Source organism: Chiloscyllium plagiosum, unplaced genomic scaffold (assembly GCF_037043375.1).
Source record: "Chiloscyllium plagiosum isolate Xiang-an unplaced genomic scaffold, Cpla_swu_hap1 HiC_scaffold_45, whole genome shotgun sequence".
In the NCBI taxonomy this organism is placed as follows: Eukaryota; Metazoa; Chordata; class Chondrichthyes; order Orectolobiformes; family Hemiscylliidae; genus Chiloscyllium; species Chiloscyllium plagiosum.
This window is the reverse complement of record NW_028270183.1, coordinates 81,565,454-81,593,432: the sequence shown is the minus strand read 5'-3', so window position 1 is coordinate 81,593,432 and position 27,979 is coordinate 81,565,454. Positions and strand designations below refer to the sequence as shown.

The 27,979-nt window shown below is 45.1% G+C and overlaps 1 long non-coding RNA gene across 1 annotated transcript; it reads right to left on the bottom strand.

Moving 5' to 3' along the window:
- Positions 1-9,058: 9,058 nt before the first annotated feature.
- Positions 9,059-23,645, bottom strand: LOC148136769 (uncharacterized). The gene is made up of 3 exons (XR_015754453.1): positions 23,539-23,645; positions 22,506-22,592; positions 9,059-9,168 (listed from the first exon to the last, which is right to left on the bottom strand). It is a non-coding gene; the product is annotated as an uncharacterized LOC148136769 (long non-coding RNA).
- Positions 23,646-27,979: the final 4,334 nt, after the last annotated feature.

Sequence of the window (27,979 nt, the reverse complement as noted above, 5' to 3'; positions counted from 1 at the left end):
TCTGGTCCAGTTAATCTTTTGTCAGTGATATATTTGTTTAATCTCTTTGGATTCTATTCCAGGACATCCCAGATAGGCCGACTTCAAGGACCGTAATTTTCCTCTGACTTGATCAACAATGCCCTCCAACACATACCCTCCACTTCCCGCACCTCCGCCTTTACCCCACCCCTCCAGCCACAATAAAGAATATAACCCTGCGGTCTTCACCTTCCACCCCACTAACCTCCAGACACAGCGCATTAACCTCTGTTATTTCTGAATACAGAAAGTCAGACACCACCACCAAAGACATATTTCTCTCCCCAACCCTATCTGCGTTCCGCAGAGACCATTCCCTCTGCACCTCCATGTTCGGTCCACACCCTCACACCAACCCATCCTCCACACCCTTGACCCTCCCTTGCCGCCATGGGAAATGTAAAACGTGCTGCCACACCTCCCTCTGAACTCTGTCCAAGACCACAAAAGGATCTTTTCACATTAGGCAGAGATTTGCCTGCACATCCCAAAACCTCATATACTGCATCTGGACACTATGGGAAATATAATGTGGTTCATCCAACTAACCTACACATCTTTGGACTGTGGAAGGAAACTGGAACACCCGAAGGAAACCCTCACAAACACTGGGGAGAATGTGCCAACTTGAACACAGGCAGTCGCCTGAGGCTGGAATCAAACCCAGGTCCCTGGTGCTGAGGAAGCAGCGCTAACCACTGAGCCACAATACTGTGGGATCTTTGGTGCTGATGCGCTGCCCCACTGATACCTCAGTCACTCACCCTGCCTCATTTCCGAAGTGGCAGTGATGACGGAGTGACATTATCGCTAGACAGTTAATCCAGAGACCCAGATAAAGTTCTGGGGACCCGGGTTTGAATCCCATCACGGCAGATTTTGGAATGTGAATTCAAGAAATATCTGGAAAAAAATAATCTAGTGACGACAAGGAATCCATTGTCAATTGTTGGAAAAACCAATGTGGTTCACTCACGACCTTTAGGGAAGGAAAATGCCATCCTTACCTGATCTGGTCTGCATGGGACTCCAGACCTATAGCAACGTGGTTGACTCTTAACTGCCCTCTGGGTAAACGCAGCAATAAATGCTGGCCGAGCCAGTGACAGCCTCATCCTGTGAATGAATAAAGAAAACAGGTCAGGTTTTGTTCTTTCTCTAGTAGGTACGTCCTACAAACTGAATCTGAAATGTTCTCGTACACACTGAACAAACACCTTTCCATTCACACCCTTAACACTGCAGCACTCCGAGGCCATGTTGGTAAAGTTAAAACCCCTTATCATTGTATCCATATTATTCTTACAGATAACTGAGGTCTCCTGGTAAAATTGTGTCTCAATTCCCCGCTGACTATTGGGAGAGAGTCTATAATACAATCCCATTAAGATGGTCATCCCTTTCTTATTTCTCAGTACCAACCAAATAACTTGCCTGGAGGTACTCCCAGGAATATCCTCCCAAAGCCCAAGCATAATGTTGTCCTAATCAAAAACACCTCTCTCCCTGCTCTGTTGTCCCCTTTCTATACTTGCTATAGCATCTATACCCTGGAACATTAAGCTGCCAGTCCTATCCATCCCTGAGTGAAGCCTCTGTAATTGCTGTAATATCCCAGTACTATGTTCAAAACCATACCCTGAGCCCACCAGCCTGACCTGTCAGGTCTCTTGCACTGAAATAAATGCAGTGCAACTGGTCCGTCGCACCTCATTCTGTGACTTGCTCTTGCCTGCCTTGACAGTCTGACTGGTGAACAGTACCAGCCTCAGACTCACCTCTTTTCTCACTATCTCTTTAGGATTACCCCAACTCCCTCACTGGTTTAATGCCTCCCGAGTGGCACTAGCAAATCTCCCTGCTCGTCAGGACCCCATGCTTTCCCCTTCCTATGCCATTGGTACCAATGTACAATGTCCTCCCACTGGTTATTTTCCCTTTTGAGAATATTCTGCTCCCTCAGAGACATCCTTGACACTGGCACCAGGGCAGCACCACCCCATTCTGATGTCTCACTGTCAGCTGCAGAAATGGCAGACTGTGCCCCTGACTGGACAGTCCCCTATCACCATCGATCATGGGGAACTGGATATACCTCACATTATGTTAGAAGCCAGTCTCAGTACCAGTAACTTGGCGGTCAGTGCTACATTCCCCTGAAAGTCTATTACCACCTACATTTTCCAAAACAGTATACTTGTCTGAGATGGGGATTGCCACAGGAGACTCCTGCAGTACCTGCCTACCCCTCCTAGCTTTCCTGGCTGTATCTGCAGTATCCTGCATTCCTGAGACTGCCACCTATCTCACACCCCGGCTCCTGTCAATTCCTCACTGCCTTTAATCACTCCTCCACCAATCCATGCGTTCCAATAGGATTTGCAATCACACTTGCTGCAGACATAATCATCAGGATCATTGAAACTCTCCCTAATCTCCCCCACCCGACAGGAACAGCACACCATTCTACAACAGGCCATCTCTCCGCCTTAACAATCTACAGACCAAGACAAAGGCACAGTCTTACTGCTCGAAAAATACTGCCCGAGAATAACTTAATGCTTACGGTTCATATCTTAAACATTTAATCAAGAGACCGTAAGACTTTAAAAAGAAATCCTCACCTTACTCACTATTGTAGATTGAATAAAATACAACCGACTAAGATTGATATTTGAAGAGACTGAAACTCACTGAGCCGATCCCCGGCTCTGAGTACTTCCAAGGGCGAGGTCTCTCTGAGAGCAGCTGTGAAATGTCACTGTTTCTCTTCTCTGCCCACTCCATTTCCAGAGAGGTTTTTAACTTCACAGCAAGTCAACTCAGAGAGGTCACTGCTTGGTTTTATTCACTGGGGGTTGCCTTTGCTGCCCAGACCAGTATTTATTGGCCACCCTTACTTGTCTTGGAGAAAGTGGTGGTTAACCGCCTCCCTGAAATGCTGCAGTCCATGTACACCACAGTGATGTTTGGACAACAATCCCCCTCTGGCCCCACATCCCTCCCTGTCTCTGTAATCCCCCTCCGGCTTCAGAAATTACATGTCCGTGGCATGGGATTTTTATTTGGATTCATTTTTGTTTAATAAACCCCCCAAAAAAGTGAAATATTTCGCCCCCAAACAAATTTCTGTTGATTGACCTTTTGGAGAGGCTGACACATGGACGTTGCAGTATTTTATCTCACATTGTACACTTAGAATGATGGAACTTTCTTTTAAACATTGCTAAAAGGGAGGCAATGGCTTAATGGTATTCCTGCCAGATGAGTGACATGTGCAATGTTCCGAGGATTAGGGATAGAATCCCAACATGGCTGATGGTGGCATCGGAATTGAATACAATCTAGAATGAAAAGGCGAATGATGACCATGAAACTATTGTCGATTGTTAAAAACCCACCTGGTTCACTAATATCCTGCTGGGAAGGAAACGGTCATCCTCACCTGATCTGGCCAACTTGTGACTCTCAACTGCCCTCAGGAAAAATATTTTAAAAACTGTTAACAAATACTCCGCAGGTATCACTTAAAAACTGGCTGTTCACATTGGGACCATGTGAATTTCTGAACGGCCTGAACTGAAACTGAGTTTCAGCTTCACCTTCTCCCCGTCTCACATCAGTCTGTTTACACCCAACTCCAGAACACTCTCATTGAGCCAAGCAGCCCTCACAGTTACAGCCCTGTCATTTTCATCGTCTGCTCATACCTACACTGCCCTCAGCCTCCTGTACTGTTCGAATGCATCTCAATGGGAGCTCAGGGACAGCACCTCATCTTTCAATTCAGCCCTTTGTAACCCCAGAGTCAACATGGACCTCAGCAGTTTCTGGATGAACAGACAGTTGTCAGAAGCTGGAACATTCCACCTGAAAAGGTACTGGAATTTGAGTCCAAAAGGATTTTTAATGGGAAGTTTGCAGGTAATTGAAGTTTACAGGTTAACAGCATGAAGTGGGTGATTGGGTCTAAATCTGAGAGTACTGACAAAGAGACGAGGTGTAATTTGGATAAATCTGTGCTCCCTCGCAGGCCAATATCTCCTTCCTCAGCTGCAGGGCCCAGAACAGAGCACACACCCAAAGGGTGATCCAACCACAAATTTGTACATCTTTCTGCTTAACAAAAATATTGGAGATATCTTCCCACAAACAGAACAGACAAACATTTCTCCTTCCACAGTTATATGCCAATTATATTCAGATCCCGATGACTCCATTGACTGTAAAAACTGCTTTTGAGATCCCAGCCTCAATTATTCTGATTTAATATCCTATGAAATGAATTCACAAAACAAAACTCACAGTCAGTACAGGAAGAATATAAAGACATACTTTTTTCTTGGTATGTACTTGATGTGTAAATGCCTCTCTTCAAATGGCACACCGCCACCCCCCCCCCACAATCCTCAGAAGGGGACATGCACATGCGCCTCACTGTACCTTACCCCCAATTCAACTAACCTGCAGATCTTTGTACTGCAGGAGATAGGGGTTAAAGAGGAAATCATCGGCAGGGACAGAACCCAAAGAGAGACTGGAACATTTGGAAAGACAAAGGAGTGGATTATGATCTGGCTAGGAGGGTGCATAGCTGTTAATGGAGGGGACAGGAACCTGTGTCTGGCAGCATCTCCGTGGAGGTGGTGGAAATGGCGACTGATGATCTATGTTCTGTTGCAAAAACAGACTCCGAGCTTCCAGCTGCCAGCCACTTTAACACACAAGCCTGTTCCCTGGCCAACATCTCTGTCTCATGCTGACTGCCGTGTTCCAGTGAGGCCAGAACATACAAAATGGCCCCGTATTTCAAGGACTGCAATTTCCCCTCCCTTGTGTCACTACCATCCACTATATCTCCTCCACTTCCCGCACCTCTGCCTTTGAAACCCACACCTCCAACTGCAACAAGGATAGAACACCTCCCCCCCCCCAAGTCCTTACCTTCCACCCAGATACTACACATCATCCTCTGCCATTTCCACCAGCTACAATCAGACCAGACCGCCAGATTCTTAAGGGGTTTGACAGAATAAATACTGATGTATCTGAGTGTAAATACTGAGGGGGGAGTTTGAAACCAGATTCTGAGTCAGTCACAGAATCAAGGGTTCTGTTTCGGATTCGTCAAGTTTAAGGCAACACTGACACGGGTAAGGGGTTTCAGTAGCAATGGAGCTGGGGTGAGGAGGAGACAATCAACGTTTAAGAGATTGGAATTCCTGGTGTTTGGGATGTGTAGATATCTGATCAGAAGGTCAGCTTCGCGTCAGATATAACTGCAATACTGTGAAGAGTGTAGTTCTGCTGCATAGTTCCCAGTGAGAGAGAGAGAGAGGCTCAGCAGTAAGGGAAAGGAATTTGTCAGGCAACGGGTTTAACCACTACAATGTTTCATTGGAGGAAACTGCACCTAATCGAGTAGTGGGAAAGTGGTAAGCAGTTTGATAACTGAGTAACAGTGGAGTAATGGAGAGGGATGATGGGGAGGGAGATCTGGGCATTGTCAGCGTACATGTGAAACCTAACATGGTGCTTTTACACAATGTCACCTCCTGGCAGTATGTAGGTGAGATACAGGAGAGAGCAAGGATAGATCCATGAGGGACACCAAATGCAAGGAATTCAGAAAGGAAAGGGAGAGTGGAGATGGAGCAGGATTTTCCAAAAAAATGAGGTCAAATGTCAGTTTTTCACAGAATGGGAGAGAAGCACATAACCAGAAAAGACAGAACAAGGAACAATGTCTGTGAATCGGTGAGGGGGACTGATGAAGAGGAGGAGAAAAGAGAGTTGGAAAGTCTATGATTTAGTAAGATTAGGGTAAAGGGTCAAGATGAGCTCTGATAAGGCTTGACATGAGATGAGATTGGAGAAAGATGTAGGTTTGGACAAAAACCGGGAACACCACGTGAGGCAGTTTGACTCAGTGGGCTAGTGGGAGGAGGGAGCGAGGGAGCGAGGGAGCGAGGGAGCGAGGGAGCGAGGGGGGGAGGGGGAGGGAGGAGGGGGGAGGGAGGAGGGGGGAGGGGGGGAGGGGGGAGGAAAGCAGCAGATCGGATTATCTCAGTCTTAGTGACAGAGAAACTCCATGTACTCCAAACTCTTGTTGTAGCGAAGGATGGAGGAGACAGGATGATGAATAGTGTTTCACAAAGAAACAAAACCTGGGTAAGTGATATTTAAAGTGAGTGAACAAACGTAATGCGTTTAAAATTTATCCAAAATATTAAAACAAACGACTGAAGTCCTGGTTCGAATCCCATCTTGGCAGATGTGGAATCTGAATTCAAGAAAAAATACCTGGAATTAGGAATCTCCTGATCTACATGGAATCATTGTCAATGGCGGAAAAAAAACCTGCCAACCTGACAGTGGCCCAGCCAGCTACTCACTATATTAGTCACAGCAAAGTCTCAACAAAGGAATGAAACTGGATGGACCACTCGGCAGCTAAGAAGGCACCATTTAATACAACCACAGAATCAGCCCTCTCGATGGTGCAACGTCCTCCAGACTAACATCTGGATTTTGGTGCCAAAATGTGCAGAGCTGTCTCACAGACAAATCAAGGAACAGCCTGACATAGTCATACTCATGAAATCAATCCTTACAGACAATGACCAGACACCACCATCACCATGCCAAGATATTGAGATTGTGGTGATGGAAAAGCACAACAGGTCAGGCAGCACCTGAGGAGCAGGAGAATCGATGTTTGGAGCCTAAGCCCTTCATCAGCCTGACCTGCTGTGCTTTTCCAGCACCAGACTCTTGAATCTGATCTCCAGCATCCGCAGTCTTCACTTTCTCCTGAAATCTCTGGATATGTCCTGCCCCACCAGCAGGACAGACCAGGCAGAGGTCGTGGCACAGACAGGGAGGATTTGCCCTTGGAGTACTCAGCATTGACTCCGAACACCAGGAAATCTCATGGCTCCTGCTGATTACCACGTCCTGTCCTCCCTTGGCTGATGGATCACTTCTCCTTCATGTTGAACAACATTTGGAGGAAGCACTGAGGAAGTAAAATGGTGTCAAACGTACTCTGGGTACAGGATTTCAATGTCCACAATCGGGACTAGCTCTGCAACAGAATTACTGACTGAGCTGGTCATGTCCTGATGGACATAGCTGCTCAACTGAGTCTGCAGCGGGTGGTGAGGGAACCAAGAGGGAAAAACATACTTGATCTCATTGTTATTAATTGAACAGCGGCAGATACATCTGTCCATGACAGTATCAGTACGATCGACCATCACACATTCCTTTTGGAGAGAAAGTCTTGCCTTAAAGTTGAGAAAAACCTCCATCGTGTTGAGTGACACTATCACCGTTCTAATTGGGACAGACTTTGAAGAGATGTAGGATCTCAAATTGGGTATCTCTGAGGCACTGTGGGACATCAACAGCAGCAGAACTGTACTCCAGCGCAATCTGTAATCTCATGGGTTTGTAAATCCTGCACTCACCCATCACAATGGACAGGAAAGGAGGGCATGCCATGAGCAGCACCAGGCAGACCTAAAAATGAAGTGCCAACCTGGTGAAGCTACCAAACAGGACCATCTGCATCAAACAGCATCAGCAGCAAGCAACAGAGCTAAACGATCCGACATCCAATGGAACAGATCGGAGCTCTGCAGTTCTCCCACATCCAGTTGTGAACGGTGATGGACAATTAAACAACTCACTGGAGGAAGCATCACAGATATCCCCATCCTTACTGATGGAGAGGCCTCACACATCCATGCACCAGATAAGATGACATCATTTGCAGCAATCTTCAGTCAGAAGTGCAAAGTGGGATGATCCATCTCAGCCTTCTCCAGTGGTTTCCAACATCACAGATGTGAGTTTTAAGCCAGTTAGCTTGAGTTTCAATAACATCAAGAAATGGTTAAGTAGTGCAAAGGCTATATTTTGGCAATAATACTGATGGCTTGTCCTCCAGAACTTGCCACCCACCAAGCCACGTACCGCTCCAGCACTGGCATCTACCGACAATGTGGAACATTGCCCAGGGATGTTCAACACAAAAACACAGGGCAATCCAACCGAGGCAATTTCCCTCTGTCAGTCCACACTCGATCAGCAGTAAAGTGATGGAAGATGTCATCACCAGGGCTACCAAGCAGCAGCTGCTCAGCAACAGTCAACTGAGCGACACTCACTTTAGGCTCCACCAGGGCCACTCAGCTCCCGATGGTGTTACCGCCCTGATTCACAATCTGGCAACCAGCTGAATCCGAGAGGTGAGGTGAGAGTGACAACCCAGTCCCACTCCAAGATCACTATTTCTAGCTGATTCTACCCTTGTATCAGCTCATATACTCTCATCCACCTTGTGTTATCTCCAGACTTCATTATCCAAACACACTCCTGGCCAGCTGCCCACATTCAACCTCCCTGTAATCTCAAGAAACACTATATCTCTGCTGCCCAAGTACTCCATCGTACCAAAACTTGTCGATCCATCAAAAGGCTCCTATTCATAATCAACAACATCGAGCCACAGAGATGTACAGCATGGAAACAGACCCTTCAATCCAACCCGTCCATGCCGACCAGATATCCCAATCCAATCTAGTCTCACCTGCCAGCATCCGGCCCACATCCATCAATTTAAAATTCTCACCCTTGATTCAATTCCTGGTTGTGATCATCCCGAGCTCGCTGCATCTCACACCCTTTGAGACCTCAACAACCCATTCTGTTCGAGACTCCCAACGATCTGTTAGTTCATTACCTCACCTGTGTGGCTGCTTTTACAGTTGCCAAAGCAAAAAGGTCTGAAATTCACAGCTAAAACCTCACAGATCTGCTTTCCTCCTTTAGACATTCCTCAAAACCTGCTTATTTGGCAATGCTTTTGGTCACCTGACCTAATATCATCCTTCTCTGGCCTTATGTCTAAAGTTCCCAATAATATTTTTGTGAAATTATAAGCAGGATAACAAAACTACAAACTGTTCTTTAATTGGACATTATCTTCAGATCTTTACTGTTGCTGTAATGAATACTCTGTAATGTCTCTTACCCAACCACATTGTAGGATCACCTTCACCACACAAACTGCAGCTGTACAAGAAAGTCAAACATCACCCTCTCCACAGGCAACAGGGATTTGGCATTAATCACTGGTATCTGTGGAAGGAGAAACACAGTTGATGTTTCAGAGAGTGCAAAACGGATTACAGGGAATGAAAATGGTGCAGAATTTGATAGTTAGAAATGGAAGGAAAATGCACTTGCTTATTGGAAAAAAGAATTCTTGACTGTCAAAGATTTTCCAGAAAAAAATTAATAAGCAGCACATGGTCAGGGGCTGGGCGGCAGTGAAAAATTAACTTACAAAAATGTCTGTAAAAGTAATAGTAAAATACTAAACAGACCAAATATACACCCATTGTTTCAGACTGAGGAAGCTAGATATTGACAAAGTGGTCATGAGGGAGCCCAGAGATGAAGCAGAGCAGTGTAAGCTGTTATGATCCCACAGTCATAGAGATGTATAGCACCAACACAGACCCTTCGGTCTAACTCATCCATGCCAACCAGGTATCCAAACCTAATTTATTCCCATTTGCCAGCACTTGGCCCATATCCCTGTAAATGCTTCCTAATCATATCATGTGTCTATTTAGATGCCTTTAACATGTTTTAATTGTACTAGCCTCCACCACTTCCTCTGGCATTCATTCCACCCACTGCATGAAAGAGTTGTCCTTTAGGCCCCTTTGAAATTTTCTCCGTTCACCCTAAATGCCCTCTACGTCTAGACACTCCTACTCCAGGGAAAACACCTTGTTCATTTACTCTATTCATGCCCCTCATGATTGTATAAACCTCCATAACATCACCACTCAGCCTATGGCACTCCAGGGAAAACATCCCAAGCCTTTTATGCTTCATCCTGTAGCTCAAATCCTCCAACCCTAACAACATCCTTGTAATTCTTTTTTGAAACCTTTCAGGTTTCACAGCACCCTTCTGATAGGAGGCAGGCCAGAACTGCACACAATATTCTAAAAGTGGCCTAACGATTGTCCTGTACAGCAACATGACCTCCCACATCCTATACTCAATGCTCGAACCAATAAAGGAAAATATACTGAACACCTTCTTCATCATCCTACCTACCTGCAACTTGACTTGCAAGGACTATGAACCTGCACTCCAAGGTCTCTTTGTTCTGCAAACGTCTCCAGGGCCTGGCCATTCAGTGTATAAGTCCTGCCCTGATTTGCTTTTCCAAACTGCAGCACCTCATATTTATCTAAATTAAACCCCATCTGATCAATATCTCATTGTAATCTGAGGTAACCTTCTTCATTATCCATAATACCTCCAATTTTGTATGACCTGCAAACTCATTTACGATACCAAATCATTTAAATGAATGGCGAAACAAATCCAGAAATAAACATCCATTTCTCTGAGTTTGAATGTGCTCAGTGTAAATCCTGCCCAATGACTCTGTACCAGAGAAATGCTGAACATGCGCCTGGCTGCACCTTGCCCCCTACAAAGCTGGCGGCTCCGCACATGTCCATTGAATTTTTGCCCCAAATAAAGATGGCGGCGCGCACTCATGCCTGCAGCCACACTGAGGCAATTCCCCGTTTACTGAAAACACGAGACTGGGACGTTCAAATTTGTGTTTTCCGACGTGCACATTTTGTTTGTAAAACCTCTCCGCTCATACAGAATCGCTCTCACCTCCTGCGGTTCCACAGACAGCCTTGATGATTTTTGCGGGTACATATTCTCTGCCTGGTTACTCGTTTGTCCTTAGTGTATTTGTAAATCACTTTGGATTCTCCTTAAACCTATTTCCGAAAGCTATCTCATGTCCCCTTTTTGCCCTCCTGGTTTACCTCGAGTACACTCCTACTGTCCCTTTACTCCTCTAGGGATTCACACAAAACAGCTCTCTGTACCTGCCATATCCCTCCTTCATTTTCTGGACCAGGCCCTCAATTTCTTTTGTCAGGCAGCATTCTTTACACCTACCAGCCTTGGCCTTAACAGGAACATACTGTCTATGTACTCTCATTGTCGCAGGCCTATGGAGGCAATGGCAGATGAGGATACAGAAGCAATCATTCTCAGTAAAGAGGTAATGTTGGGAAAGATAACAGCGGAAAGGTAGATGGGTCTCCTGTAGTTTGACCCACTACAAAGGAGAATTTTTATGCAGAAAATGGAATTGAGCTGGAACAAAATACTCACAGACAGTGCAAATATCCAGGTCCTGATGAAGGGGGTAATTCAATCAGAGTTTGGCGTTATCATTACTGAGATTCCCATCTGAATATCCACCTGTAGTATCCTGATATACAAGTTTATAAAATCCGTCACTGTCAGGTCAGGTTAGAAACTCACACCATCCCCTCCTCCTGGTCCAGGATGACTGTGCAAATTACCCCTTGTGGAGACCAGCAGTTAGTTCAGGGGGAAATCTATGTGGGTTTCTATGAGATTCCAACTTGGGACTTCATGTGACTGAACAGGGCAGATCTTTGACACATGGGACAGAGTCCCTCCAGCTTCATTATCCTCATGTTCCAAGAGTCAGTGAGATGCGGAGAGCAGGATTTGCTTCCTTTTCTTTCCTTCCATGCTGCTACTGTGCCTCATAAATAAGACATGGGGAGTGAAAGTCTCATGCAGCTTGATGGGCAAGTTGTCTCCATTCTGACCAATGGGCAGCAAGATCCTCCGAATCACTCCAAAGAGTCTCTCTGAAAAGACAGCAACTCAGCATGCTTCCCACTGTCTGGTGCTCCCTGGAAAGGTTTAGAAGAATGAGGGGGGAATCTCCTAGAAAATGCAGAACAGTAAACTTCCAAAAGGATTATTAACTGTTTACAGAGAGGGATTCGTTGGAGAAGTGGACAACAAATTGGCAAATGGAACATAACTTGGGATAATGTGAATTTGTTCATTTTGGAAGGGATACTAAAAGAACAGAGGACTATTTAAATGGTGGAGACTGTAGAAAGCTGCACCACAAAGGGACCAGGGGTAATTGCGCAGGAAACACAGAAAGCTAGCACACAGTTACAACAGGTCATCAGGAAGGGAGATGAAACGTTGTTCCTTGTTTGAAGGGATTTGCAGTATAAGAGTTTGGAGTATATACCTGAGAGCCACTTTATAAACTGCGAGTGAAACCACATATGGAGTAATGAGAGAAGTTTTGGTCCCTTTATTTAAGGAAATATATCACTTCATCGGAGACATTTAGAGAAGATTGACTGGGATGATCCCTGGTTTGCAGGGACTCTCTTTTAAGAAAAGGCTGAAGAAGTTGGGACTCGACTCACTGGATTTGGCGGAGAATGAGAGGGGATCTTTTTGAAACATAGCGGCTTATTAAGGAGTACGACAGGGTAAATACTGAGAGGATGTGTCCCATCATGAGGGAACCAAGAACCAGATTCTGGGTCAGTTGCAGAATCAAGAGTTCTGTTTTAGATTCGTCAACTTTAATGCAACACAGACATGTTTAAGGGGTTTCAGTAGCAATGGAGCTGGGGTGAGGTGGAGAAATGCAACATTTTCGAGATTGGAATTCCTGGTGTTTGTGATTGTGTAGATGTCTGTTCAGAAGATCACCTTGGGGTCAGAATATGAGAGCAATATTGTGAAGAGTGTAGTTCTGCCTCAGGCATTTCCCAGTGAGAGGGAGGGGCTCAGCAGTAAGGGAAAGGAATTTGCAATAGCAACTGAAATAGGTTTAATCATTGCAGTGTTTCATTGGAGGAAATTGCAGCCTATCGAGTTGTAGGCATGTGGTAAGCAGTTTGATGAATGAGTAACAGTGGAGCAATGGAGAGGGATGATGGGGAGAGAGAGCTGGGCATTGTCAGTGTACATGTGAAACCAATACGATGTCACCTCCTGGCAGTATATAGGGGAGATACAGGAGGTAACAAAGATAGACACCACATATGAGGAATTCAGAAAGGAAAGGGAGAGTGGAGATGGGGCAGGATTTTCCAACAACCTTGAGGTCAAATATTAGTTCTTAGCAGAATTGGAGAGAAGGACATAACCAGAAAATTCACAAGAGCAAGGAACAGTATTTGTGAATTGGTGAGGGGGAGTGATGAGGAAGAGCCAGACTCCAAAACTACTATTTCTATATCAGTGACATCACCCAACTCCACCCTCGTCTCGGCTCATTTATTGAAATATTCATCCATCCTTGTGTTATCTCCAGACTTCGTTATCCAAACACACTCCTGGCCAGCCTCCCACATTCAACTTACATATAATCTCAAGAATATCTAAAACCCGACTGCCCAAGTGCTCACTTGTACCAAAACTTGTTGATTCATCAAAAGGCTCCAATTTACAAGCAATTTAAAATTCTCTCCCTTGATGTAAATCCTGGCTGTGAATATCCCTGTCTCCCTGCACCACACAATCCGTGAGACCTCGACAACTCATTTTCTTTCAGTCTCCCAAAGATGCATTTATTCATTGCTTCACCGGTCTGGCTGTTTCGGCATGGTCAAGGCAACACTGTCTGGAATTCGCACCCTGACCCTCTCAGACCTGCTTTCACCTTAAAGGTATTCCTGAAAACCTGCTTATTTGGCAATACTTTTGATCACCTGACCTAATATCCCCATCTGTGGCCTTATGTCAGAAATTCTCAATTTCTGTGAAATTATCAAAATGATAAAAATACAAACTGTTGTTGATTTGCACACACATTGTCAGCTCTTCACTGTCGCTGAGTGAATAATCTGTAACATTGTGGGAGCACCTTCACCACACGAACTGCATCTGTACAAGGAAGTCAAACATCACCCTCTCCACAGGCAATGGGGCTTTAGCATTAATCACTGGCGTCTGTGGAGAGAGAAACACATAGTTGATATTTCAGGGAGTGCTAAATGCATTACAGGTAATGAAAATGTTACAGAATTTGATGGTCAGAAATGGAAGGAAAATGCACTCTTGTTGAAAAAAAGAATTATTCACTGGCAAAGGTACTGTGGAAAATTTAGTCCATTTAGATAGCAGCACATTAAAACACTAAACAAGCCAAACACCCTGTGTCCAAATACTGTAACTCCCCTTTCTGCTTCACCAAGGACATGCAGGTCCTGGGCCGCCTCCACCGCCAAATGCCAGGCATCTGATGCCTGGACGAAGAACGCCTCATCTTCTGTGTTCAGATCCTCCAACCACATGGGGTCAATGTGGATTTCACCAGTTTCCTCATTTCCACTCCCCCCACCTTATCCCAGATCCAGCCTTCCAACTCAGCACTGGCCTACATGTCCATCTTCCTTCCCACCGATCGGCTGCTGCCTGACCTGCTTTGCTTTTCCAGCATTACACTTTGACATTGAAAACATCCTGACTCTGACACTGTGTAAATCCTGCCCTATCACTCCCTGCCAGGGAAGGCTGTGCATGCGTCCCCCTGCAGCTTGCCCCTCACAAAGTCGACGGCCACACACGTGTCCCGTGCATCACTGCCCCCAATAAAGATGGCGGTAATCACTCACACCTTTCACCATTTTTTGGTTTGCCACAAACACGGGCCTGAGATTTTCAAATTTGTGATTTCCGATGTACACTAAGTTCTGTAAAATGTCTCAGCCCATTCCATTAAAATTTCCTTCCCTTCCTGGTCAATAGGTCTTTCCTTAACCGTGCCCTGCACCTTCACACATTTCCAATGGCTTGGTCCCAACAACACTGTGCTGCCAGTGAAGCTTATCACGTGGTTGAGTATAGCCACGCCCCTCATTCACTCAGATTGGTTGGAGGACCAACCGGCACTCCTGTTCCTCCAGATCCATCCATCTTATTGGTCCTGCGCTGAGATCAATCACCAGAGGCCCATTGTGGGCTGGAGCATGCTCAGTGCGTCCTGCTTTTGCTGCTGTTCATCAGGTAAAAGAGAGAGGGTTCATTCCTGTTTCTCCTAATGTCAGACATTAACAACAACTTCCTGCATTGTATGGAGCCTTTCACACTGACAATTCTCCTAAAGTGTTTCACGAATGCTGGAAACGTTGATTAAAGAGAACAACTTTAAGATACATCATTCAGGAGTTCAGAGGGGGTTAGGAAGGATATTGAAGAGGTATTGTTTAGATTAGATTACTTAGACAAACCGTCTAAAGAGCAACCCACACAGACCCATTCCCCTACATCTAACACTACGGCAATTTAGCATGGCCAATTCACCTAACCCGCACATTTTTGGACTGTGGGAGAGAACCCACGCAGATACGGGGAGAATTTGCAAACTCCACACAGACAGTTGCCTGAGGCGGGAATAGAACCCGGGTCTCTGGCACCGTGAGGCAGCAGTGCTAATCACTGTGCCACCATGCCACCCATCTTCAGCTCTGATCATAGAGTGATGTCTGTGGGGAACAGCTTACAACGGAGACAGTTACTGACTAACCATAGTTTAGCAATCCCATGTCCTAGTCCCCGACCCCACACACCAGGCCTTGTTCTCACAGCCTGTCATTACACACTACCTAAGGTTAGCCACTAACAGTCTCCATTAATAGCTAGTCGCCCTCCCCCAGCCAGATCGTTATCGACTCCTTTATCCAACCCTTCTTCTCGCTTTATGCCCACCTTTCCTTTACTCCTTACATCCTCCCCTAAACCCTACCCTCTGCATATAAACCAACAATTTTTCTCTCAGTATCAGTTCGGAGGAAGGGACACCGGATCTGAAACATTAACTCTGATTGCTCTTCACAGATGCTGCCAGACCTGCTGAGCTTTTCCAGAATCTCCTGGTTGTTGTTTCTGATTGACATCTTCCGCGGTTCTTTTGGCTTTAATTTACCGGGAGTTTGTAATTCAGGTCCAACAGCCTCTGTCCCAGTCTCTGCTGTCTCTCCCAACCCCAAACAGTGACACTGCACCTGCACAGCTCATGGACATGTGTCATCTTGCTGGCCGAACCCCTAATTCACTCCCATTGGCTGTAGGACCACACAGACTCTCCTCCCATTGGTCTGGAACTGCCGTCAATCAGCCGGGCCCCATTGTGATGAGAGTGGAGGGCTCATCCCTCTCTCTGCCCTGGGATGAGCTTCATCATTCACAGTGAATGGGGCAGTATCAGAGAGCACAGGGTCTGTACTCTCTCCCTCTGGAGATGCTGCAAACCTGTCCCAATTCCCCTCCTATTTGCCCACATCCACCCAAATCTTTCTTTAAAAATTAAAATTCCAAGTCTGTTTCAGAATACCTACTGAATCTGTGTCGTTCAGACTGTTCCAGATGCTCAGAACTTACTGAAGACAATAATATTCACATTTTCACTTTGTATTATTTGCCAATTACTTGAAAGTAGTTACTAAACGTTGCGACAGTGTTAACAATTCCTCTCTCTCCGCAAATTCAATATCTTGGAACCAAATCTGCACCAGGCCAAAAATCACTGCTTCACCTTCTCAGCTCCAAGGACAATTATCTGTGCTTCAGCTTGCTCTCCACAAAAGAGGAACACATCTTAGTTTATTAACGTCATAGACATGTACAGCACAGAAACAGAACTTCGGTCCAATTCATCCATACTAACTAGGAATCCTAAACTACTGGAGTCCCATTTGCCAGCTATTGGCCTGTATCCATCAAACCCTTACTGTTCACGTACCCAATCGGATGCCTTTTAAATGTTGTGATTTTATCAGCCTCCACTACTTCATCTGGCAGCTCATTCCATACACACACCACACTCAGCTTGAAAACATTGCCCTTAGATTCCTTTTATATCGTTGCCCTCTTAACCATGTGCTCTAGTTTTGGACCCACTTAACCTCAGGAAAAAGAACCCCGGCTGCCCACCTTAGGAAACAATAAAATTATGAAGGGAGTAGATAAGACAGAAGCAGGGAGGCTATTTCCACTGGGGGTATGTCGAACTACAGAGCATTACCTCAAAATAAGGGAGAGCAGATTTAGAACTGAGCTCAGGAGGAGGTTCTTCAGCTAAAGGGTTGTGAATCTGTGGAATTCCCTGCCGAGGGCAGCATTTGACATTATCAACTTGAATGCCTTCAAGGCAAAATGTAGATTTGTGAACAGGAAAGGAATTAAAGGTTATGGTGAGAGATCAGGAAAGTGGAGCGGAGGCCATGAGAAGCTCAGCCCTGATCTTATTGAATGGCAGAGCAGGCTTGAGGGGCCAGATGAAAGTTTTTGCCTTGTGCCATCAAAATTGGCCTTTGTCCAATTCAGAACCTTAACTTTTAGATCTGGTATATTATTTTCTGTAACTACTTTAAAACTAGTAGAATTATCAGAGACTCCCAACAGTGTGGAAGCAGGCCATTCAGCCCATCATATTAATACTGATCTGGAAAGCCTCCTAACCTCCTCCTATAACATTGCACTTCTCAGGGCCAGCCAACCTACACATCCCTGAAAATTATGGGCAATTCAGTCTGGACAATCCACCCAACCTGCACATCTTTGGACTGTGGGAGGAAACCAGAGCACCCGGACGAAATCCATGCAGAAATCCGCAATAAGGTGATTATCCCTTTCTTATTTCCCAGTTCCACCTAAATAACTTCACTGGGCGTACTCCCAGGAATATCCTCCCTAAGCAAAAACATAATGTTATCCCGAATCAAAAATGCCATTCCCCTTCCTCTCTTGTCCCCCTTTCTATTCTTCCTATAGCATCTATACCCTGGAACATTAAGCTGCCAGTCCTATCCATCCCTGAGTGATGCCTCTGTAATTGCTATAATATCCCAGTGCCATGTTCAAAACCATACCCTGAGCTCCTCTGCCTTCCCTGTCAGGCCTCTTCTATTGAAGTAAATACAGTGCAACTGCTCAGTCCGACTTCATTCTGAGCCTTGCCCTTGCCTGCCTTGACTATTTGACTTCTGAACTGTACCAGCCTCAGACATATCTCTTTCCTCACTATCTTCTTGGGTTTACACCCACTCCCTCACTGGTTTAATGCCTCCCGAGTATCACCAGCAAGTCTCTCTGCCTAGATATTAGACACCTTTCAATTCAGGTATAATCCATCCTTCTTATGCAGGTCAACTGTACTCCAGAGGAGATCACAATGATCCAAAAAACGTGAATCCTTTTCCCCTGCACCAGCTCCTTAGCCACTCATTGAGCACCTTCTCCTCCTCTGTAATATGGACATTTTCCAAGATGTCACCATTTATTTCCCCACATTCTATATGTCCCATGTACTTCACAGTAAACACTAATGCAAAATACTTGTTTCCTATCTCGCCCATCGCCTGCAGCTCCACACAATGGCTGCCTTGCTGATCTTTGAGGGTCTCTATTTTCTCCCTAGTTAGCCTTTTGCTCCTCATGTATTTACAAAAGCCCTTTGGATTATCCTTCACCTATTTTCCAAAGCTATCTCATGTCCCTTTTTTGCCTCCTGATTTCCCTCTTAATTATACTCCTACTGCTTTTATACTCAGAGGATTTTTGGATTGGAATAAATGCAAAATATCCTGACAATAAAACAAGGGTAGTACTTATACTCAATAAAAGTAGGGCCTTGAGTAGTGATATGGGAACAAAGAGACCGAGGGGTTCACGTCTTTGAAGTTTGCGTTACATGTAGACAGGGTGGTTAAGGTGCTTAGCACACTTACCTCCATTGTTCAGACCTTTGAGTACAGGAGTTGGGACGTTATGTTGAGAATGTACAGGATGTTGGAGAGGCCTCTTCTGGATTACTCTGTCCAGTTCTGCTTGTGCTGTTATAGGAAGGATATTATTAAATTGGAGCAGGTTTAGGAGAGATTTACCTGCATTTTGCCATGAATGGAGGGATTGTGTTCTCAGGAGAGGCTGGATAGGCTGGGATTTTTTTCACTGGAGTGCAGGAGGTTGAGGGGTGACCTTAGTAGAGGTTTATAAAATCAGAAAGAGTGTAGATAAGGTGAATGGACGAGGGAGAGGGGGATTCAAATCTCGGGTGCATTCATTTTGAGAAGAAACGAGAAAGATTTGAGAAAAGACATTAGGGTTTTTTAAAAAAAAAATATATGTGTGAAATGAACTTCCAGAGGAAGTGGTAGCTGTGAATACAATTACAATATTTAAAAGACATTCAGATAAGTGCATAAATAGGAAACATTTGGATGGATGTGGACTAAGCGGAGGCAGGTACAATTAGTTCAGTTTGCAATTATGGTTGGCATGGACTGGTTGGACCACAGGGCCTGTTTCCTTGCTGTATAACATTATGACTCTAATCCTCACTAACTCTAAATTCCTCCATCCTCAACTCTCCCGTTCACTGCCACTTCATCCAGCCTCACAACTCTTCCTTATTTATATAATTCCTCACCAGCCACAGAATGCTCCCTATCTCATGTCCTCCAGTTTCTCAAATCTCTGCGATATGTGCCTTTCTTTAGTTCCAGCCTTGAGGATGCCCTCATTCACTCCGATTGGTTGGAAGACAAACTGGTACGACCTGGTCCTCCAATACGGCCCTCTGCCCCCTATTGGCCTGTGCTGACATCAATCATCGGGGCCCATTGTGAGGTGAGTGGTGGGATCCTCCCTCTCTCTGCCCTGGGATGAGCTTCAATATTCACAGTCAATGGGGCAGTATCACAGAGCACAGGGGTTGGGGCTATTCAGCCCATTTGGGATGTACTCTCTCCCTCTGGAGATGCTGCAAATCTGTCCCAATTCCCTTCCCATTTGCCCATAGCCCCGCAAATCTTCCCTTAAAAAGTAAAATTCCATATCTGTTTATGAATAACTGCTGAGTCTGTGTCCAGCTGCCATTCAGACTGTCCCAGATACTCAGAACTTACTGAATAAAATAATGTTCACATTATTTGCCAATTACCTGAAAATAGTTACTACAATTGTGACATTGTTAACATTTCCACTCTCTCTGCAGATTAGATATCCTAGAAACAAATTTGCACTTGGTCAAAATCACTGCTTAACCTTCTCAGCTTCAAGGACAATTATCTGTGCTTCTGCTAGCTCTCCACAAAAGAGGAACACATCTTATTTTAATTTATTAGTGTCATAGAGATGTACAGCACAGAAACAGACATTTGGTCCAATTTGTCCATGCCAAATAGGAATCCTCAACAAATGGAGCCCCATTTGCCAGCTATTGGTCCGTATCATTGGAAACTCTTCCTATTCATGTACCCAATCGGATGCCTTTCAAATGTTGTAATTGTATCGGCTTCCACTATTTCATCTGGCAGCTCATTCCACACATGCACCACACACAGCTTAAAAGCTTTGCCCCTTAGATCCGTTTTTAATCTTTGCCCTCTCAACCTAAGCCCATGTGATCTTATTTTGATCCCACCTAACTGGGGGGAAAGGACCCTGGCTGTTCACCTTATCCATGCCCTTCATGATTTTGTAAATCTCCATGAAGTCACCTCCCAGTCTTTGACTCTCCAGGGAAATTAACTCTGGCCTATTCAGCCTCTCCCTGTAGTCCAAATCCTCCAACCCTAGCAAAGTCTTTGTAAATCTTGTCTGAACTCTTTCAAGATTCACAACATCCTTTCCAGAACAGGGAATTTCGAACTTAAAACAGAATTCCTGAAATGGCTTAATCCATGTCCTGTCCAACCACAATTCGACGTCCCAGCTTCTGTACTCAATGCATTGACCAATAAATATAAGCATACCAAACCCCATCTTCACTAGTCTGCCTACCTGCGACTCTCCTTTCAAGGAACAATGAACCTGCACTCCATGGTCTCTATGTTCAGCAACATTCCCAAGGACTTTACCATTAAGTGTACAAGTCCTGCTCTGATTTGCCTTTCCAAAATCCAACAGTTTACATTTGTCAAAATTGAACCCAGTCTGCGATTCCTCGCTCCAATGGCCCATCTGGTCAAGATACTGTTGCATTCTGAACTTGTCCACTTCTTCATTGTCCACTACACCTCCAATTTTGGTGTCTTCTGTAAACCCACTGGCCATATCTCATATTCACATCCAAGTCATTTATTTAAGGACCCAATATCCATTCCTGCAGGACAATGCTGCTCACAGGCCTCCAGTCCGCAAAGCAACCCTCCATCACCACCCTCTGCCTCCTACCTTCAAGCCAGTTTTGTATCCAAATGGCTCGTTCTCCCGCCATTTCATGTTGTTATCTAACCTTGCTAACCAGTCTGCTTTGCGGAACATTGTTCAGTGTCCACATAGACAACGTCCACAGTCTGCCTTCATCAACCATCTTTGTCACATCTTCAAAAAAACTCAATCAAGTTAGAGAGAGAGAATTTCCCACACATAAAGCCATGTTAGCTATCCCTAATCAATCCTCGTCTTTCCAAATACATGTAAATCCTGTCCCTCAGAATCCCTTCCAACAACTTACCTACCACTGACGTTAGGTGGACTGTTCTCTTGTTCCCTGGCCTTTCCTTACCACTTTTTTAAAATAATGGCACCCATCTTCCAGCATCTCATCTGTCACAAACAATGATATAAATACTTCAGGGAGGGGCACTGCCATCACCTTCCTAGCTTTCCACAAATTTCTGGGATACACCTGATCAGGTCCCAGGGATTTATCCACCTTGCTACTGTTTAAGACATCCAGTACTTCCACCTCTGTAATATAGACACTTTTCCAGTGATCACTATTTATTTCTCCAAACTCTCTAGAATAGAATAGCATAGTATTTCTCCCACCTCTTGTTGTTCCATAGATGGCCTTGTTGATCTTTAAGGGATCATATTCTCTGTCTGGTTATTATTTTATCCTTAATGTATTTGTAGAATCTCTTTGGATTCTCCTTAAACTATTTCCTAGAGATATTTCAAGTCCCCTTTTTGCTCTCCTGATTTCCCTCGAGTATATTACTATAAAAACGTGATCCTGTGCTCCCAATTCCTCCGCCTCTGCCATATCTGTTCCCAGGAGAAGCAGTTCCACTCCAGGACATCCCAGAAAGGTTTCCTATTTCAAGGACCACATTTCCCTTCCACGTGATTAACAATGCGCTCCAACGCATATCCTCCACTTCCTGTACCTCCGCCTTCCCCCCACCCCTCCAACCACAATAAGAATATAACCCCCCAGTCCTCACCTGCCACCCACTAATCTCCATTAACCTCTGCTATGTCCGCTACCTACAGTCAGACCCCACCACCAGGGATATATCTCCCTCCCCAGCCCTTTCTATCTTCCGCAGAGACCATGGGATCTTTGGTGCTGATGTGCTGCCCCACGGATACCTCAGTCACTCACCCTGCCAAATGGCCTAGTGAGATTATCACTAGATGGATAATCCAGTCACCCAGATAACATTCTGGGGCCCAGGGTTTGGATCCCATCACGGCAGAGAGTGGAATATGAATTCAATAAAAATTTGGAAGTAAGAATCTATTAAAGACCATGAATCCATTGTTGATTATTGCGAAAAGAAATCTCATCAGATTCGCTAATATCCTTCAGGGAAGGAATCTGCCATCCTTACCTGATCTGGCCTACATGTGACTCCAGACCCACAGCAATGTGGTTGACTCTTTACTGCCCTTTGGGCCCAGCCAGTGACACCCTCATCCTGTGAATGAATAACAAAGAAGGTCAAGTCTTGTACACAACCATACTATTCTTACAGAGAAGTCATCTCTTAGTAAATTTGCTTCTCAACTCCCTGCTGACTATTGGGGAAGGGGGGGTCAATAGTACCATCCCAATAAGGAGATCATCCCTTTCTTATTTCTCAGTTCCACCTGTATCACCTGCCTGGATGTACTCCCAGGAATACCCTCTTGAATCCCAGCTGTAATGTTATCCCTAATCAAAAATATCTCTCCCCTTGCTCTGTTGCCCCCTTTCTATCTTTGCGATAGCATCTATACACTGGAACATTAAGCTGCTGGTCCTATCCATCATTAAGTCATGCCTCTGTAATTGCTATAATATCCCAGTGCGATGTTCAAAACCATACCCTGAGCTCCTCTGCCCGACCTATCGGGCCTCCTGCATTGAAATAAATGCAGTGTAACTGCTCATTCTGTGCCTTGCCCTTGTCTGCCTTGACCGTTTGACGTCTGAACTGTACCAGCGTCAGACTTAGCTCTTCCTCACTCTCTCTCTGGGTTTACCCACATTCCTTCACTGGTTTAATGCCTCCTGAATAGCACTAGCAACTGTTCCCTTCCAGTGCAGGTACAATCCATCCTTCTGATGGATGTCAATTCTACCCCACAAGAGATTCCAATGATCCAACAATGTGAACTCTTCTATTCCTATGTCATTGATACCAATAAACAACAGCCTCCCCTCAAAATGGTTATTCTCCCCTTTAAGAATATTCAGCTCCCTCTCTGAGACATCCTTATACAAAAATTACACATTCGAATAATAAACCTTACACTCAGCACATCATCATAAAAGGATTACCTGACACATTGAAGGTTTGGGGAGACCTTTTGCGAGAATGCGATGATTCAAAGGAGAATTTTTAAGCAGCAAATGGGATTGATCTGGAACACAACACTCACTCACACACAATGCGAATATCCAGGTCCTGATATACTGAGTAATTCAATTAGAGTTTGGCAGAATATTTACTGAGATTACCATCTGAATGTCCACCTGTAATATCCTGTAATACAAGTTTATAAAATCTGTCACTACCAGTTCAAGTTATAAACCCACACCATCCCCTCCTCGTGGCCCAGGATGACTGTACATATTACCCTTGAGGACATCAGCAGTCAACTCAGGGGGAAATCTGTGGGTTTCTAGGAGATTCCAACTTGAGATCTCATGTGACTGAACACAGCAGTTCTTTGACACGTTGGAGAAAATGATCCAAGCGTCAGTGAGATATGGGGAACAAGAATTACTTTCTTTTCTTTCTTTCCGTGCTGCCGCTCTGCCTCATCAATAAGACTTGGGTGTGAAAGGCTAATGCCTAACGATGGGCAAGTTGTCTCCATCCTGACCTATGTGTAGGAAGATCCTCCCAATCACTCCAAAGCGTATCCCAAAAAAGATAGCAACTCTGTCTGCTTCCCACTGCCCAGGGCTCCCAGTAAATGTTTGGAAGAATGGGAAGAGGGAATATCTCCTAGAAAAGGCATAACTGTAAAGGTCTAAGAGAATTATGAAAAGAGAGAGATGTACAGGAGAAGGGGGCAACAAGTTGCCAGATGGTGTGTAACTTGGGAAAATGGGAAGTTGCTCATTTTGGAGGAGATAATAAAAGAACAAAGTACTATTTAAATGGTGGAAACTGTAGAAAGCTGCACCACAAAGGGACCAAGGGTAATTGTTCAGGAAACACAGAAAGCTACCACACAGTTACAACAGGGAACCAGGAAGGGGAATGGAATATTTTGTTTCAAAGGTGTTCAGTTTTAGAGCTTAGAGTATATACCTGAGAGTAACGTGTGGAAGTGCTGGTGAGACCCCCATATCTGCAGTAATGAGAGCAGTTTTGGTCCCTTTAGATCAGGAAATGTGTCACTTTATTGGAGGCATTTCAGGGAAGATTCAATGAGATGATCCCTGGTTTGAAGGGATAATCTTTTAAATAACGGCTGAAAAGGTTGGGACTCTACTCACTGGATTGTGGAGAAAGAGAGGTGATCTCATTGAAACAGATGGAATTCTTAAGGGGTTTGACAGGATAAATACTGGGAGGATGTGCCTGAGGGTAAATATTGAGAGGGGAGTCTGAAACCAGATTCTGAGTCACGGAATCAAGGGTTCTGTTTTGGATTCATCAAGATATTGCGACACCGTCACGGGTAAGGGGTTTCAGTAGCAATGGAGCTGGGGTGAGGTGGAGAAAAGCAAGTTTTAAGAGATTGGGATTGTGTGGATGTCTGATCAGAAGGTCACCTTGGCGTCAGATGTAACAGCAATATTGTGAAGAGGGTCATTCTGCCTCAGAGAGTTCCCAGTGGGAGGGAGGGGCTCAGTAGAAAGGTAAAGGTAAGGCAATGGGTTTAACCGTGACAATGTTTTATTGGAGGAAATTGCAGCTAATCGAGTAGTGGGCATGTGATAAGCAGTTTGGTAACTGAGTAACAGTGGAGTAATGGAGAGGGATGATGGGGAGGGAGAGCTGGGCATCGTCAGTGTACATGTGAAACCTAACAGTGTTTTTGGATGATATCACCTCCTGGCACGATGGACGTGAGATAGAGGAGAGACCAAGGATAGATCGTTGAGGGACACCAAATGCAAGTAATACAGAAAGGAAAGGGAGAGGGGAGATGGAACAGGATTTTCCAACAACGGTGAGGTCAAATATTAGTTTTTCACAGAATGGGAGAGAAGGACATAACCAAAAAAAGACCAACAGACAGAACAAGGAACAATATCTATGAATTGGCGAAGGGGAGTAATGAGGCGGCAGTGGAGGAAAGAGAGTTGGAAAGTGAGTTTAGCGAGGTTTGGGTAAAGGGTCAAGGTGAGCTCTGATAAGGCTTGACAAGACACTGGAGAAAGATGTAGGTTTAGGACAAAAACCAGGAACACCACGTGAGACAGTTTGGCTCAGTGGGCTAGCGGGAGGGAGAGAAGCAGCAGATCGGATTATCTCAGTCTTAGTGTCAGAGAAATTCCATGTGCTCCTCACTCAGTGTTGGAGGGGAGGTTGGAGGAGACAGGATGATGGACAGTGTTTTACAAAGAAACAAAACCAGGGTTAGTGATATTCAAAACGAGTGAACAAAGCTGATGTATTTAGCTTTTATCCAGAATATTAAAACAAACTACTGAAGTCCTGGTTCGAATCCCGTCTTGGCAGATGGTGGAATCTGAATTCAAGAAAAAACATGTTAGGAATCTCCTGATCTCCATGGAACCATTGTCAATGGCGATAAAAATCCTGCCAACCTGACAGCGGCCCAGCCAGCTACTCAATGTATTAATCACTGCAAAGTCTCAACACAGGAATGAAGCTGGATGGACCAGTTGGCAACTAACAAGGCACCAGAAATTACAACCACAGAATCAGCCCTCTCGATGGTGCAACGTCCTCCTCACTAACATATGGTTTTTGGTGCCAAAATGTGGAGAGCTGTCTCACAGACGAGTCAAGGAACAGCCTGACATACTCATACTCACGGAATCATCCCTGACAAACAATGACCCGACACCACCATCACCATCCCTAGATATCGAGAGTGTGGTGCTGGAAAAGCACAACAGGTCAGGCAGCATTAGGGGAGAAGGATAATTGACGTTTCGAGACTCAGCCCTTCATAACCCTGACCTGCTGGGCTTTTCCAGCACCAGACTCTTGACTCTGACCTCCAGCATCTGCAGTCTTCACTTCCTCCTGAAATCTCTGGATATGTCCTGCCCCACCGGCAGGACAGACCAGGCAGAGGTGCTGGCACGGTGGTGTACAGACAGGGAGGATTTGCCCTAGGAGTACTCAGCATTGGCTCCGGAGACCAGGAAGTCTCATGGCTCCTGCCAATTACCACGTACCGTCCTCCCTTGGCTGATGGATCAGTTCTCCTTCATGTTGAACATTTGGAGGAAGCACTGAGGAAGTAAAGTGGTGTCAAACGTACTCCGTGTACAGGATTTCAAGGTCCACAATCGAGACTAGCTCTGCAACAGAATTACTGACTGAACTGGTCAGGTCCTAAAGGATATAGCTGCTCAACTGAGTTTGCAGCGGGTGGTGAGGGAACCAACAAGAGTGTAAAACATACTTGATCTCATTGATATGAATTGACCAGCTGCAGATACATCTGGCCATGACAGTATCATGAAGAGCGACCATCACACATTCCTTTTGGAGACAAAGTCTTGCCTTAAAGTTGAGAAAAACCTCCATTGTGTTGAGTGGCACTATCACCGTTCTAATTGGGACAGACTTTGAAGAGATGTAGGATCTCAAACTGGGTATCTCTGAGGCACTGTGGGACATCAACAGCAGCAGAACTGTACTCCAGCACAATCTGAAATCTCATGGGTTTGTAAATCCCGCTCTCACCCATCACAATGGACAGTAAAGGAAGGCATGCCATGAGCAGCACCAGGCAGATCTAAAAATGAAGTGCCAACCTGGTGAAGCTATCAAATAGAACTACCTGCATATCAATCAGCATCAGCAGCAAGCAAAAGAGCTAAGTGATCCTACATCCAATGGAACACATCGGAGCTCTGCAGTTCTGCCACGTCCAGTTGTGAACGGTGATGGACAATTAAACAACTCACTGGAGGAAGCATCACAGATATCCCCACCCTTACTGATGGAGAGGCCTCACACATCCATGCACCAGATAAGATGACAGCATTTGCAGCAATCTGCAGCCAGAAGTGTAAAGTGGGATGATCCATCTTAGCCTTCTCCAGTGGTTTCCAACATCACAGATGAGTTTTAAGCCAGTTCGATTAAGTTTGAATAACATCAAGAAATGGTTAAGTAGTGCAAAGTCTACGGGCCCTGCCAATATTCTGGCAATAATACTGATGGCTTGTACTCCAGAACTTGCCACCCACCAAGCCAAGTACCGGTCCAGCACTGGCATCTACCGACAATGTGGAACATTGCCCAGGGATGTTCAACACAAAAGCACAGGGCAATCCAACCCAGGAAATTTCCCTCCATCAGTCCACACTCGATCAGCAGTAAAGTGATGGAAGATTTCATTAACAGGGCTACCAAGCAGCAACTGCTCAGCAACAGCCAGCTGAGCGACACTTATTTCAGGCTCCACCAGGGCCACTCAGCTCCCGATTGTGTTACCGCCCTGATTCACAACCTGACAACCAGCTGAATCCCAGAGGTGAGGTGAGTGTGATAACTCAGTCCCACTCCAACACCACTATTTCTAGATGATTCCACCCTTGCCTCAGCTCATATACTTTCATCAACCTGGTGTTATCTCCAGACTTCATTTTCCATAAACACTCAGGGCCAGCTTCCCACATTCAACCTCCCTGTAATCTCAAGAAAGTCTAAATCTC